This window comes from Mus caroli, unplaced genomic scaffold (genome assembly GCF_978045245.1).
Source record: "Mus caroli unplaced genomic scaffold, Mus_caroli_1 scaffold_9, whole genome shotgun sequence".
NCBI classification, from domain to species: Eukaryota; Metazoa; Chordata; class Mammalia; order Rodentia; family Muridae; genus Mus; species Mus caroli.
In genome coordinates, this window is record NW_028227264.1 from 37,195,951 (window position 1) to 37,210,029 (window position 14,079).

Sequence of the window (14,079 nt, forward strand, 5' to 3'; positions counted from 1 at the left end):
TATGACTCTCCAAGCTAACAAGTTTTTCCAATGATTGCTTTTGGAAAATCCTTGAAGTGGAGGATTGATGTGGAAGAAAATACCATATGGAGCAAACAAAATTCTGGTATCTGCAGTAGACACTCAGGCATATTATATAAACATTATATAAACATTTATATAAACATTATATAAAGATATCCCTCCCAGATTGTTGTAACTGGTGTAACATAAGGGGAGGGGCTCTGGGAGGCAGCTCAGAGGCTCTCTTCCAAGTAAGCTTCATGAACTTCATAATGCAACTTTTAAGTCTTAAAGGCTTTCTTGCTTCCTAGACTAGTCAGCACAGGTAAGAGTGTGGACTACAGAAGCTAACAGCTTCTGGGACAGGCAGAGGCGACACAGCTTCTGAGGCAGACACCATTTCCGGATCCAGATATCTGGGCACCTTCCCTGCCAGAGGAGGAGTGTCTGCCCCACCCAGGAGGGCTTTGCTGGACCACCTGGGAGAGACATCTTGGTTCCCGGATCCCTCTGAGACTAGTCTGCACAGGTGAAAGTATGGACTACCAAGGCTAACAGGTTCTGGGTCAGGCAGAAGCAACACAGCTTCTGGGGCAGACCCTGTTTTGGCTCCAGACATCCGTGCAGCTTCCCTGCCAGAGGAGAGATGTTGGCCCCGCCTGGGAGGGCTTTGCTGGACCACCTGGGGGAGCCATATTTAATCCAGGATCTCTCAGAGATTAGTCTGTGAAGGTGAGAGTACAGACTACAGAAGCTACACAGCTTCTGGGACAGGTGGAAGCAATACGACTTCTAGGATAGGCCCTGTTTCAGGCCTTCATCTTCTGCCAGGAGGCAGGTCTGAACACCAGATATCTGTGCACCTTCCCAGCAAGAGGAGAGCTTGCCTGCAGAGAGTGCTCTGACCACTGAAACTCAGGAGAGAGCTAGTCTCCGAGGTCTACTGATAGAGGCTAACAGAATCATTTGAGGAACAAGCTCTAACCAGAGACAACTATAACAACTAACTCGAGAGATTACCAGATGGCAAAAGGCAAACGTAAGAATCTTACTAACAGAAACTAAGACCACTCACCATCAGCAGAACCCAGAACTCCCACCTCAGCCAGTCCTGGGAACCCCAACACACCCGAAAAGCTAGACCCGGAGTTAAAAGCATATCTCATGATGAGGGTAGACGACGTCAAGAAGGATTTTAATAACTCACTTAAAGAAATACAGGAGAACACTGCTAAAGAGGTACAAGTCCTTAAAGAAAAACAGGAAAACACAACCAAACAGGTAGAAGTCATTAAAGGAAAACAGGAAAATACAACCAAACAGGTGATGGAATTGTACAAAACCATACAAGAACTAAAAAGGGAAGTAGACACAATAAAGAAAACCCAATATGAGGCAATACTGGAGATAGAAACCATAGGAAAGAAATCTGGAAACATAGATGCGCACATCAGCAACAGAATACAAGAGATGAAAGAGAGAATCTCAGGTACAGAAGGTTCCATAGAGAACATTGGCACAACAATCAAAGAAAATGCAAAATGCAAAAAGATCCTAACTCAAAACATCCAGGAAATCCAGGAAACAATGAGAAGAGCAAACCTACGGATAATAGGAGTAGATGAGAATGAAGATTTTCAACTTAAAGGGCCAGCAAATATCATCAACAAAATTTTAGAAGAAAATTTCCCAAACCTAAAGAAAGACATGCCCATGAACATACAAGAAGCCTACAGAACTCCAAATAGACTGGACCAGAAAAGAAATTCTTCCTGACATATAATAATCAGAACAACAAATACACTAAATTAAAATAGAATATTAAAAGGAGTAAGGGAAAAGGGTCAAGTAACAAATAAAGGCAGGCCTATCAGAATTACACCAGACTTTTCACCAGAGACTATGAAAGCCAGATGATCCTGGACAGATGTTATACAGAAACTAAGAGAACACAAATGCCAGCCCATGCTACTATACCCAGCCAAACTTTCAATTACCATAGATGGAGAACCCAAATTATTCCATGACAAAACCAAATTCACACATTATCTTTCCATGAATCCAGCCCTTCAAAGGATAATAACAGAACAAAACCAATACAAGGATGGAAAATACACCCTAGAAAAAGCAAGAAAGTAATCCCTCAACAAACCTAACAGAAGACAGCCACAAGAACAGAATGCCAACTTTAACAACAAAAATATTAGGAAGCAACAATTACTTTTCCTTAATATCTGCTGATATCAATGGACTCAAATCCCCAATAAAAAGACATAGACTAACAGACTGGCTACATAAACAGGACTCAACATTTTGCTGCTTACAGGAAATCCATCTCAGGGAAAAAGACAGACAGTACCTCAGAATGAAAGGCTGGAAAACAATTTTCCAAGCAAATGGTCTGAAGAAACAAGCTGGAGTAGCCATTCTAATAACAAATAAAATCAATTTCTAACCCAAAGTTATAAAAAAACACAAGGAGGGGCACTTCATACTCATCAAAGGTAAAATCTTTCAAGATGAACTCTCAATTCTCAATATATATGCCCCAAATGCAAGGGCAGCCACATTCATTAAAGAAACTTTAGTAAAGCTCAAAAAACACATTGGACCTCACACAATAATAGTGGGAGACTTCAACACACCACTTTCATCAATGGACAGATCATGGAAACAGAAAGTAAACAGAGATACAGTGAAACTAACAGAAGTTATGAAACAAATGGATTTAACAGATATCTACAGAACATTTTATCCTAAAACAAACGGATATACCTTCTTCTCAGCACCTCATGGTACCTTCTCCAAAATTGACCATATAATTGGTCACAAAACAGACCTCAACAGATACAAAAATATTGAAATTGTCCCATGCATTCTATCAGATCACCATGGACTAAGGCTGATCTTCAATAACAACATAAATGATAGAAAGCCAACATTCACATGGAAACTAAACAACACTCAACTCAATGATACCTTGGTGAAGGAAGGAAAAAAAAAAAAAGAAATTAAAGCCTTTTTAGAGTTTAATGAAAATGAAGCCACAACATACCCAAACTTATGGGACACAATGAAAGCATTTCTAAGAGGAAAACTCATAGTTCTGAGTGCCTCCAAGAAGAAACTAGAGAGAGCACACACTAGCAGCTTGACAATACACCTAAAAGCACTAGAACAAAAGGAAGCAAATTCACCCAAGAGGAGTAGACAGCAGGAAATAATCAAACTCAGGGGCAAAATCAACCAAGTAGAAACAAGAAGAACAATTCAAAGAATCAACCAAAGGAGGAGCTGGTTCTTTGAGAAAATCAACAAGATAGATAAACCCTTAGCCAGACTCACTAGAGGGCACAGGGACAGCATCCTAATTAACAAAATCAGAAATGAAAAGGGAGACATAACAACAGATCCTGAAGAAATCCAAACACAATCAGATCCTTCTACAAAAGGCTATACTCAACAAAACTGGAAAACCTGGATGAAATGGACAAATTTCTAGATAGACACCAGGTACCAACGTGAAATCAGGATCAAGTTAATGATCTAAACAGTCCTGTATCCCCTAAAGAAATAGAAGCAGTCTCCCAGCCAAAAAAAAAGCACAGGACCAGATGGGTTTAGTGCAGATTTCTATCAGACCTTCAAAGAAGATCTAATTCCAGTTCTTCTAATATCCAATATATATAAAGAACTCAAGAAGGTGGACTCCAGAAAGTCAAATAACCCCATTAAAAAATGGGGCTCAGAACTGAACAAAGAATTCTCACCTGAGGAATACCGAATGGCAGAGAAGCACCTGAAAAAATGTTCAACATCCTTAATCATCAGGGAAATGCAAATCAAAACAACCCTGAGATTCCACCTCACACCAGTCAGAATGGCTAAGATCAAAAATTCAGGTGACAGCAGATGCTGGCGAGGATGTGGAGAAAGAGGAACACTCCTCCATTGTTGGTGGGATTGCAAGCTTGTACAACCACTCTGGAAATCAGTCTGGCGGTTCCTCAGAAAATTGGACATAGTACTACCGGAGGACCCAGCAATACCTCTCCTGGGCATATATCCAGAAGATGTCCCAACCGGTAAAAAGGACACATGCTCCACTATGTTCATAGCAGCCCTATTTATAAAAGCCAGAAGCTGGAAAGAACCCAGATGTCCCTCAACAGAGGAATGGATACAGAAATTATGGTACATTTACACAATGGAGTACTACTCAGCTATTAAAAAGAATGAATTTATGAAATTCCTAGCCAAATGGATGGACCTGGAGGGCATCATCTTGAGTGAAATAACACAATCACAAAAGAACTCACACAATATGTATTCACTGATAAGTGGATATTAGCCCAAAACTTAGGATACCCAAGATATAAGATACAATTTACTAAACGCATGAAACTCAAGAAGAATGAAGACCAAAGTGTGGACACTGTGCACCTTCTTAGAATTGGGAACAAAACACCCAGGGAAGGAGTTACAGAGACAAAGTTCGTAGCTGTGATGAAAGGGTGGACCATTTAGAGACTGCCGTATCCAGGGATCCATCCCATAAGCAGCTTCTAAACGCTGACACCATTGCATACACTAGCAAGATTTTGCTGAAAGGACCCAAATATAGCTGTCTCTTGTGAGACGATGCCGGGGCCTAGCAAACACAGGAGTGGATGTTCACAGTCAGCTATTGGATGTATCACAGGGCTCCCAATGGAGAAGCTAGAGAAAGTACCCAAGGAGCTAAAGGGATCTGCAACCCTATTGTTGGAACAACATGATGTACTAACCAGAACCCCGGAGCTCTTGTCTCTAGCTGCATATGTATCGAAAGATGGCCTAGTCGGCCATCAATGGAAAGAGAGGCCCATTGGACTTGCAAACTTTATATGCCCCAATATAGGGGAATGCCAGGGCCAAAAGAATGGGAATGGGTGGGTAGGGAAGTGGGGGGCTCTATGGGGGACTTTTGGGATAGCATTGGAAATGTAATTGAGGAAAATATGTAATAAAAATATTAAAAATCAAAAAAAAAAAAAAAAGCCCAGGACCAGATGGGTTTAGTGCAGATTTCTATCAGACTTTCAAAGAAGATCTAATTCCAGTTCTTCACAAACTATTCCAAAAAATAGAAGCAGAAGGTACTCTACTCAATTCATTCTATGAAGCCACAAATACTCTGATACCTAAACCACACAAAGAGCCAACAAAGATACAGAACTTCAGACCATTTTCCTTACGAATATCAATGCAAAAATACTCAATAAAATCCTCGCTAACCTAATCCAAGAACACATCAAAACAATCATCCATCCTGACCAAGTAGGTTTCATTCCAGGGATGCAAGAATGGTTTAATATACGAAAATCCATCAATGTAATCCAGTATATAAACAAACTCAAAGACAAAAACCACATGATCATCTCGTTAGATGCAGAGAAAGCATTTGACAAAATCCAACCCCCATTCATGATAAAATCCTTGGAAAGATCAGGAATTTGAGGCCCATACCTAAACATGATAAAAGCAAACCAGTAGCTAACATCAAAGTAAATGGTGAGAAGCTTGAAGCAATCCCACTAAAATCAGGGAGTAGACAAGGCTGCCCACTTTCTCCCTACCTATTCAACATAGTACTTGAAGTCCTAGCCAGAGCAATTAGACAACAAAAGGAGATCAAGGGGATATAAATTGGAAAGGAAGAAGTCTAAATATCACTTTTTGCAGATGATATGATAGTATATATAAGTAACCCTAAAAATTCCCCCACAGAACTCTTAAACCTGAAAAACAGCTTCAGTGAAGTAGCTGGATATAAAATTATCTCAAGCAAGTCAATGTCCTTTCTCTACACAAAGGTTAAACAGGCTGAAAGAGAAATTAGGGAAACAACACCCTTCTCAGTAGTCACAAATAATATAAAATATCTTGGCGTGACTCTCATTAAGGAAGTGAAAGATCTGTATGATAAGAACTTCAAGTCTCTGAAGAAAGAAATTATAGAAGATCTCAGAAGATGGAAAGATCTCCCATGCTCATGGATTGGCAGGATCAACATTGTAAAAATGGCTATCTTGCCAAAAGCAATCTACAGATTCAATGCAATCCCCATCAAAATTTCAACTCAATTCTTCAACGAATTAGAAAGGGCAATCAGCAGATTCATCTGGAATAACAAAAAACCTAGGATAGCAAATACTCTTCTCAATGATAAAAGAACCTCTGGTGGAATCACCATACCTGACCTAAAGCTGTACTACAGAGCAATTGTGATAAAAACTGCATGATACTGGTATAGTGACAGACAAGTAGACCAATGGAATAGTACTGAAGACCCAGAAATTAACCCACACACCTATGGTCACTTGATTTTTGACAAAGGAGCTAAAACCATCCAATGGAAAAAAGACAGCATTTTCAACAAATGGTGCTGTCAGAACTGGTGGTTATCTTGTAGAAGAATGTGAATTGATCCATTACTATCTCCTTGTATTAAGAACAAATCTAAATGGATAAAACCAGAGACACTGAAACTTATACAGGATAAAGTGAGGAAAAGCCTCGAAGATATGGGCACAGGGGGAAATTCCTGAATAGAACAGCAAGGGCTTGTGCTGTAAGATTGAGAATCGACAAATGGGACCTCATAAAATTGCAAAGCTTCTGTAAGGCAAAAGACACTGTCAATAAGACAAAAAGGCCACCAACAGATTGGGAAAGGACGTTTACCTATCCTAAATCAGATAGGGGACTGATATTCCATATATATAAAGAACTCAAGAAGGTGGACTCCAGAAAATCAAATAACCCCATTAAAAAATGGGGCTCAGAGCTAAACAAAGAACTCTCACCTGAGGAATACCGAATGACTGAGAAGCACCTGAAAAAATGTTCAGCATCCTTAATCATCAGGGAAATGCAAATCAAAATATCCCTGAGATTCCACCTCACACCAGTCAGAATGGCTAAGATCAAAAATTCATGTGACAGCAGATGCTGGCAAGGATGTGGAGAAAGAGGAACACTCCTCCATTTTTGGTGGGATTGCAAGCTTGTACAACCACTCCGAAAATCTATCTGGCAGTTCCTCAGAAAATTGGACATAGTACTACTGGAGGATCCTGCAAGACCTCTCCTGGGCATATATCCAGAAGATGTTCCAACCAGTAAGAAGGACACATGCCCCACTATGTTCATAGCAGCCTTATTTATAATAGCCAGAAGCTGGAAAGAACCAAGATGCCCTCAACAGAGGAATGGATACAGAATATGTGGTACATTTACACAATGGAGTACTACTCAGCTATTAAAAAGAATGAATTTATGATATTCCTAGGCAAATGGATGGACCTGGAGGACATCATCCTGAGTGAGGTAACCCAATCACAAAAGAACTCACACAATATGTACTCACTGATAAGTGGATATTAGCCCAGAAACTCACAATACCCAAGATACAAGATACAATTTGCAAAACACAAGAAACTCAAAAAGAACGAAGACCAAAGTGTGGATACTTTGCCCCTTCTTAGAATTGGGAACAAAACACCCATGTAAGCAGTTACAGAGACAAAGTTTGGAGCTGAGACGAAAGGATGGACCATCTAGAGACTGCCATACCCGGGGATCCATCCCATAATCAGCCTCCAAACACAGACACCATTGCATACACTAGCAAGATTTTGCTGAAAGGACCCTGATTTAGCTACCTCTTGTGAGGCTATGCCGGGGCCTAGCAAACACAGAAGTGGGTGCTCACAGTCAGCTATTGGATGGATCACAGGGCCCCCAATGGAGGGGCTAGAGAAAGTACCCAAGGAGCTAAAGGGGTCTGCAACCCTATAGGTGGAACAACAATATGAACTAACCAGTACCCTCCAGAGCTCGTGTCTCTAGGTGCATATGTATCAGAAGATGGCCTAGTTGGCCATCATTGGGAAGAGAGGCCCCTTGGTCTTGCAAACTTTATATGCCTCAGTACAGGGGAACGCCAGGGCCAAGATGTGGGAATAGATGGGTAGGGGTGTGTGTGGGGGGGAGGGTATGGTGGACTTTTGGGATAGCATTGGAAATGTAAATGAAGAAAATACCTATTAAATGTAAAAAAAAAAAAAAATCCACAGAGAATTTAGACCTGAATTCAAGTTCTGTTTCAACTCTGATATTTGATTGTTAAATGACTGAACAACAAACTGAGTGACCCTTTGTATCTCTCCATCAGTTTACAACTACAAAGAAACAACCACTTTCTTGACTATGGAGGCTTGGTTATTACCATGTACCTTATTCTTCCTCTAGAAGCCTGAATGCATCACAAATGTCCTAATCAATAATCAAAGCATGTCAGCCCATGTTTATAATTTTTCAGAAAGGAGTTTCAAGCTCCCAAGTCTTCCATTAGACATAGAGCTGAAGTGTTTTGAGCTTCTTGAACAATCATTTCTCTAATGCTATATATTATGCCAGATGAGGAAAAGCTATTATAAAACATTAAATATCTAGAAGTCATCTAAATTTTGCTTAGACTATTACCTAAACCATCATTGAACTGAGTCATATAAAGGAAAAGGCAAGGAAAGCATAATATTTATTCTAACCATCTTTGAATAAAATTTGCCAGATAGTTGTGTTGTTGGCCAGGGAGCAGTGGGCCATGGGAGGTGAGGTGTCCAGAGAAAGAATGAGATCAAGGCCTGTCCAAACCTCAGAAATCTCATCCTGAGATAAACTAGAGTAGGATTGCTCACCCCTGCTCAGGCCTGTGTGTCCTACCCCCGACTTTTGCCCCCACCCAGGAGTTCACATAGCCCAGTAGCCAGGTTAAACTTCCTCTCACCTTCTATGGATGGTCATGTGTGGCAGCACCTGGAATTCCTCCTTATATAAATAAAGCATCCCTAGCACCCTGGCCCCAGCTAATGATGTACACTCATTCCAAAAGTCCCTACCCACTCTCCAAATATTTAAATAGCCTTTGTCCCCCTACCCCCACTACATTTAAATGAACTGTCTCACTGAAGAAGCTGTCTTCTGAGAGTCTGTTCTCATCACACTCATAGCTGTTCAAGTCTCTTCAACCCCCAACCATTTTGCCTCAATTCCCCTCTCAGGATCAGCAACTGGTGTGGAAATAGAGCCAGAATGGCAGATAACGGCAAGCTCCATGAGACATAAGACAAACATGGCCCAAAACTTCTCTACTTCCTTCAAGAAGCAAAAACTAAAATTGGTTGTGGCTGTAGTCGTCTAGAGCCTTGAGTTGGCATCTACCTTCAGCTACATAGTAACGTCTTGTCTCCAAAGGTTAGAGCAGTGCTGGGGGTGGGGTCCTATTTTTTGAGTCTAGGTAGTCATGAATCTTGGAACTGGCTTCAAAGACTGGGGTTATTAACACACCTCACAAAGCAGATGCTGAACTTGCCTGTGTGCATTGAAGCCTGTAATAGTACATGGAATGGATGTAGCCATGTTTCACTCTAAAATGAAACCCAAAGTTCCCATACACCCTAGCCCTGCAAGGAACTCTCCAGTCCTGTTTGTGAGAAAAGCTACATTTCTATTATCCAGTGGGAGAGTTTCCAGTTCCTTGGATCCTAGCTGATGCTTTAAAAACAAATGTTTAGATATATTTATTTTATTTTACGTGTAGAGATGATTTGCCCTCGTGTATGTCTGTGTACTATATGCATGTCTGGTGCTAGTTGAGGTAAGAAGAGGGCGTCGGACCCTCCGGAATTTGGAGTTATTTGATTATGGATTATGAGTTCTTGTGAGTTGTCATTGTGTGCTGGGAATTGAATACAGATCCTCTGAGAGCATCCAAGTGTTCTCAACGGCTGATTCATCTCTCCAGCCCCTGACACTCTATCTTTCTTGGGCAGTTATTCCTTATAAACAAAGCATGAAAAGTCACTACTAGAAATGTATATCTAGCAATAATCACAAAATATATCTCTTTTTTATTTTTTAAAGAAAAGCAAAGAAATGATTTTTTTTCTATTTTTTAGACATTTTGGTCATATTACTGTATGAAAATATTCTTTGAGGTGAAAAGAAATTGAAAATAAGGACATAATTGCTATGAAAATAGAAAAGGCTGTATGTAACTTTAGAGCTACATGCTGGCTGTGATAGAAAAAGCCAATGTTCTAAAATTCAGAAGTATAATGAATGCATGTATCTGTATTTCCTTTTAGAGAAGTCAAACATGTCAGTATATTCTGGCAACATTGAGGCATGTTTTTCCACCCACCAGTACAGAATCAAGAAGGGTTCTATAATCCCCAGCCATGAGAAGACAGCTTTCACAATCCAGGCAGGACCAAGTGTGAGACCATCTGAGATGACTGAGCATCACTTAAAAGAATTTTGAGCCAGGGTAATTTTGAGTAATCAGAAAATTGTTTAAACCCACATTTTATAGCTTAGAGGGCTGTGGCTCTTCTCACACTGGTTACACAATCTGTCTGAAATAAACTACACAGGTGTTTACTTTCTGGTTTGTAAGGGACACTGCCAAATAAGACATCCACTCTTCTCTGCATAGCTCTCGCCATGCCTGGCTCTGTCTTAGTACTCACTTCTGGATTTAGTAAAATGAAACATCAAAAATCTCTTCTTACAGAATGGTGGTTTTCCTGAATATGCCTTCAGCAACATAGATCCTGCTCCTTCCCAAGGATGGGGTTCTTGGATGAAGAAAGCATTCTTTAGCCTAATAAGTAGAGAAATGTATGTTTCATTTTAGAGATGTATGAAACAAATCTCCGAGAAGTACTGTCATTTCCTTTTAAGCACTGTTTAACCCATTATTCATCAAGATGTTGTCTATGAAACGGCTTTAACAGACACCATTGACCTAGCAAGGAGCAGAAAATGTGGTCCAAAGCAGGGAAAATGTAAGATATGTGTTGCTGGTTTGAACAAGGATGACTGGAAGAATGTGATTGTGTTGCCAAGAAAAGAAGATGTCAAGGCAGGGGAATGATGAGTTCCATTCTGATCATATAAAGATGATTTTGCCGCCAGGCAGTGGTGGCACATGCCTTTAATCCCAGCACTTGCGAGGCAGAGGCAGGCAGATTTCTGAGTTTGAGGCCAGCCTGGTCTACAGAGTGAGTTCCAGGACAGCCAGGGCGATACAGAGAAACCCTGTCTCGAAAAACCAAATAAATAAATAAATAAATAAATAAATAAATAAATAAATAAATGATTTTGCCAGCATGGAAAATGCCTAGCAGTTGGAAATTCAGATATAGGGCTTTTTATAGTGGCTCTGATTACTTCAGCCTCATATAGAAGATAACAAAAGCCAGGTCAGTGGGCTAGATCAAGAATGAGACCAGGAGGAGAGAGGAGAGAATACCAAAGTCCAAGTTTCTTCCTGTGTTTACAGTACCTCCCAGAAATCTGGGAAGGGAACAAGAGAAATACACGTGGTAGAAGCCAGATGAAAACTGAAGAAGAGAAAATGATACCCCAAAATTAACTAGACCAAGGCTTTAGACAAGGTCATTGAGTGTGACAGTTGTGAAGCCTGAACCCCTCTAGTAAGCATTATGCCCTTATAATACAGACCTTGGAGAAAGGTTTACAGCAGAGGAAGAAGGAACAGAAGGAGTTGTGACTTAGCAAGCCCAGGGTGAAGAGAATTTAAAGCAGTAGATTGGTAACTTAATGGAGTGAAAATTCACACTATTAGGAGCTAAGAGAAGGACATGTTTCTTACAGTGAGAGATGTGAGCAAAAGCGGAGCTGATGGAGTTCCAGGGACTAGCATTAGGATAGCTATCAAACTCTAAAGTACACATATCCTTTGTCCCAGCAGCTTTAAAAGTATGATTCAATCTCACATAAAAACTCATGGAAGTACATAGTGATATTCACCATAACATTCATTGTACTGGAAAAACAAAACAAAACAAAAAACAGTAAATGACTGATAAAATAAATTATGCTTGACCTCTTCAAGAGAAGTTGAACCTCCCATATAGGCTTTAGAAGTGATGAGCAAACCACATAGGCACTGAAATAGGATGAAGCTCAAAATATTGTTGCAGTACATCATAAATGCTACAGTTTGGATATGAAATATGCCCTCCCCCTGACCCCCGCATCCACCTCTGCTAATATTGAACATTTGATTCCCAACCTGTGGCACTGTTAGGAGGTAGTAAAACTTAGGTGCGGCTAATAGAAATAATTTAGGTCCCGGTGGTATTCTAGCTTTTCTCCCTTGCTACAAGTAATGCCTTACCCCAAACAATGGGTGAGCTGACCATGGACTCAAACCTATGAAACTATGATCCAAAATAAACCAGTCCTCCTAATCTTAAAAATGATAGGAAGCTGATTGTGGTGGTTTAAGTAGGCATGGCCCCCATGCACCCATGTTTGAATGCTTGATCCCACAGGGTGTGGCACTATAGAAGGTGTGGCCTTATTAGAGGAAGTGTATCACTGTGGAGGTGGGCTTTAAGGTCTCAGTTGCTCTTCCTGCTGCCTGCTGATCCAAATGTAGAACTCTCTGCTGTTTCTCCAGTACCATGTCTACTTGCATGCTGGTATGTTTCCTGCTGTGATGATAATGGATGAAACCTCTGAAACTGTAAGCCAGCCCCAATTAAATGTTTTCTTCTTTAAGAGTTGCCATGGTCATGGTGTGTCTTTACAGCAATAGAAACCATAGGATAATGATCAATACAGTAAGTACTACTGGGGCAGGAAACATGTATTATCTTACTTTGTTATACTCAAGCTCAAGCATAAGGATTGAGCTATAGATAGAGTTTATTCGACAAATACATGTTGAATAAAATATAATGTTGAATTTAGAATCAAGAGCCATCCATGATGGCGCATGCCTTTAATGTGTGTGCCTTTAATCCCAGCACTTACTTTGTGAGTTCAAGGGTAGCCTGGTCTATATAACAAGCTCCAGAACAGTCAGGACTACATAGAAATCCCATCTCAATTTAAACACACACATACACACACACTTTAAGTTCTTTTACCGAGACCTACCAACATGGGCTGCATTCACACCAAGACTGTGAAGAAGGCGGCCTGGGCCATCATCAGGAAGTACTACATGGGCCCCCAATGGAGGAGCTAGAGAAAGTACCCAAGGAGCTAAAGGGATCTGCAACCCTATAGGTGGAACAACATTATGAACTAACCAGTACCCCAGAGCTCTTGACTCTAGCTGCATATGAATCAAAAGATGGCCTAGTCGGCCATCACTGGAAAGAGAGGCCCATTGGACTTGCAGACTTTGTGCCCCAGTACAGGGGAACGCCAGGACCAAAAAGTGGGAGTGGGTGGGTAGGGGAGTGGGGGTGGGAGGGTATGGGGGACTTTTGGGATAGCATTGGAAATATAAATGAGGAAAATATCTAATAAAAATATTTTTTAAAAAAGGAAGTACTACACGTGCCTGGGTATTGACTTCCACACCAACAAGGGTGTGTACAAGGAGATCACCATTATTCTCAGCAAGAGACTTTGGAACAAGATAGCTGGCTATGTCACATATCTGATGAAGCAGATTCAGAGAGGTCCTGTGAGAGGTATCTCTATCAAGTTTCAGGAAGAAGAGAGAGAAGGGAGAGAAATAATTACGTTCCTGAGGTCTCAGCCCTAGATCAGGAGATCACTGAGGTGGATCCTGACACCAAGGAAATACTGAAGCTTCTGGACTTTGGCAGTCTCTTGTCACTCAGCCTACTGTTGGGATGAATTTCAAAACACCACATGGAGCTGTTTAATCTGTTTTGCCATATTTTCAATAAACCTGAAAACAAGAAAAAATATTTTAAAATAAAGTTGCCAAATGATAGGTAGAATATGTCCTATGTTTGCCATATACATTTATTTTTTAAAAAATCATACTATATATGTTTATGATATTGTTTATTCTGAAAGAATACCCAGAAGGTTAAACCAATTCTTGTAGGGGAGTAGAATTGATTGGTAAATAAAAGAAAAATATTTGCTTTTATTTAGTTAGCTCTATATTATAATATTTTAACAAGTATAAATTTCTTAAGTCATAATTTGATAATTTCATTATGTCAGTGA

At 40.3% G+C, this 14,079-nt stretch overlaps 1 pseudogene; it reads left to right on the forward strand.

Annotated features, from left to right (window-relative positions):
- Window positions 1–13,027: 13,027 nt before the first annotated feature.
- LOC110303954 (small ribosomal subunit protein eS17-like) lies at window positions 13,028–13,766 on the forward strand (annotated as a pseudogene).
- The last annotated feature ends 313 nt before the right edge of the window (window positions 13,767–14,079 follow it).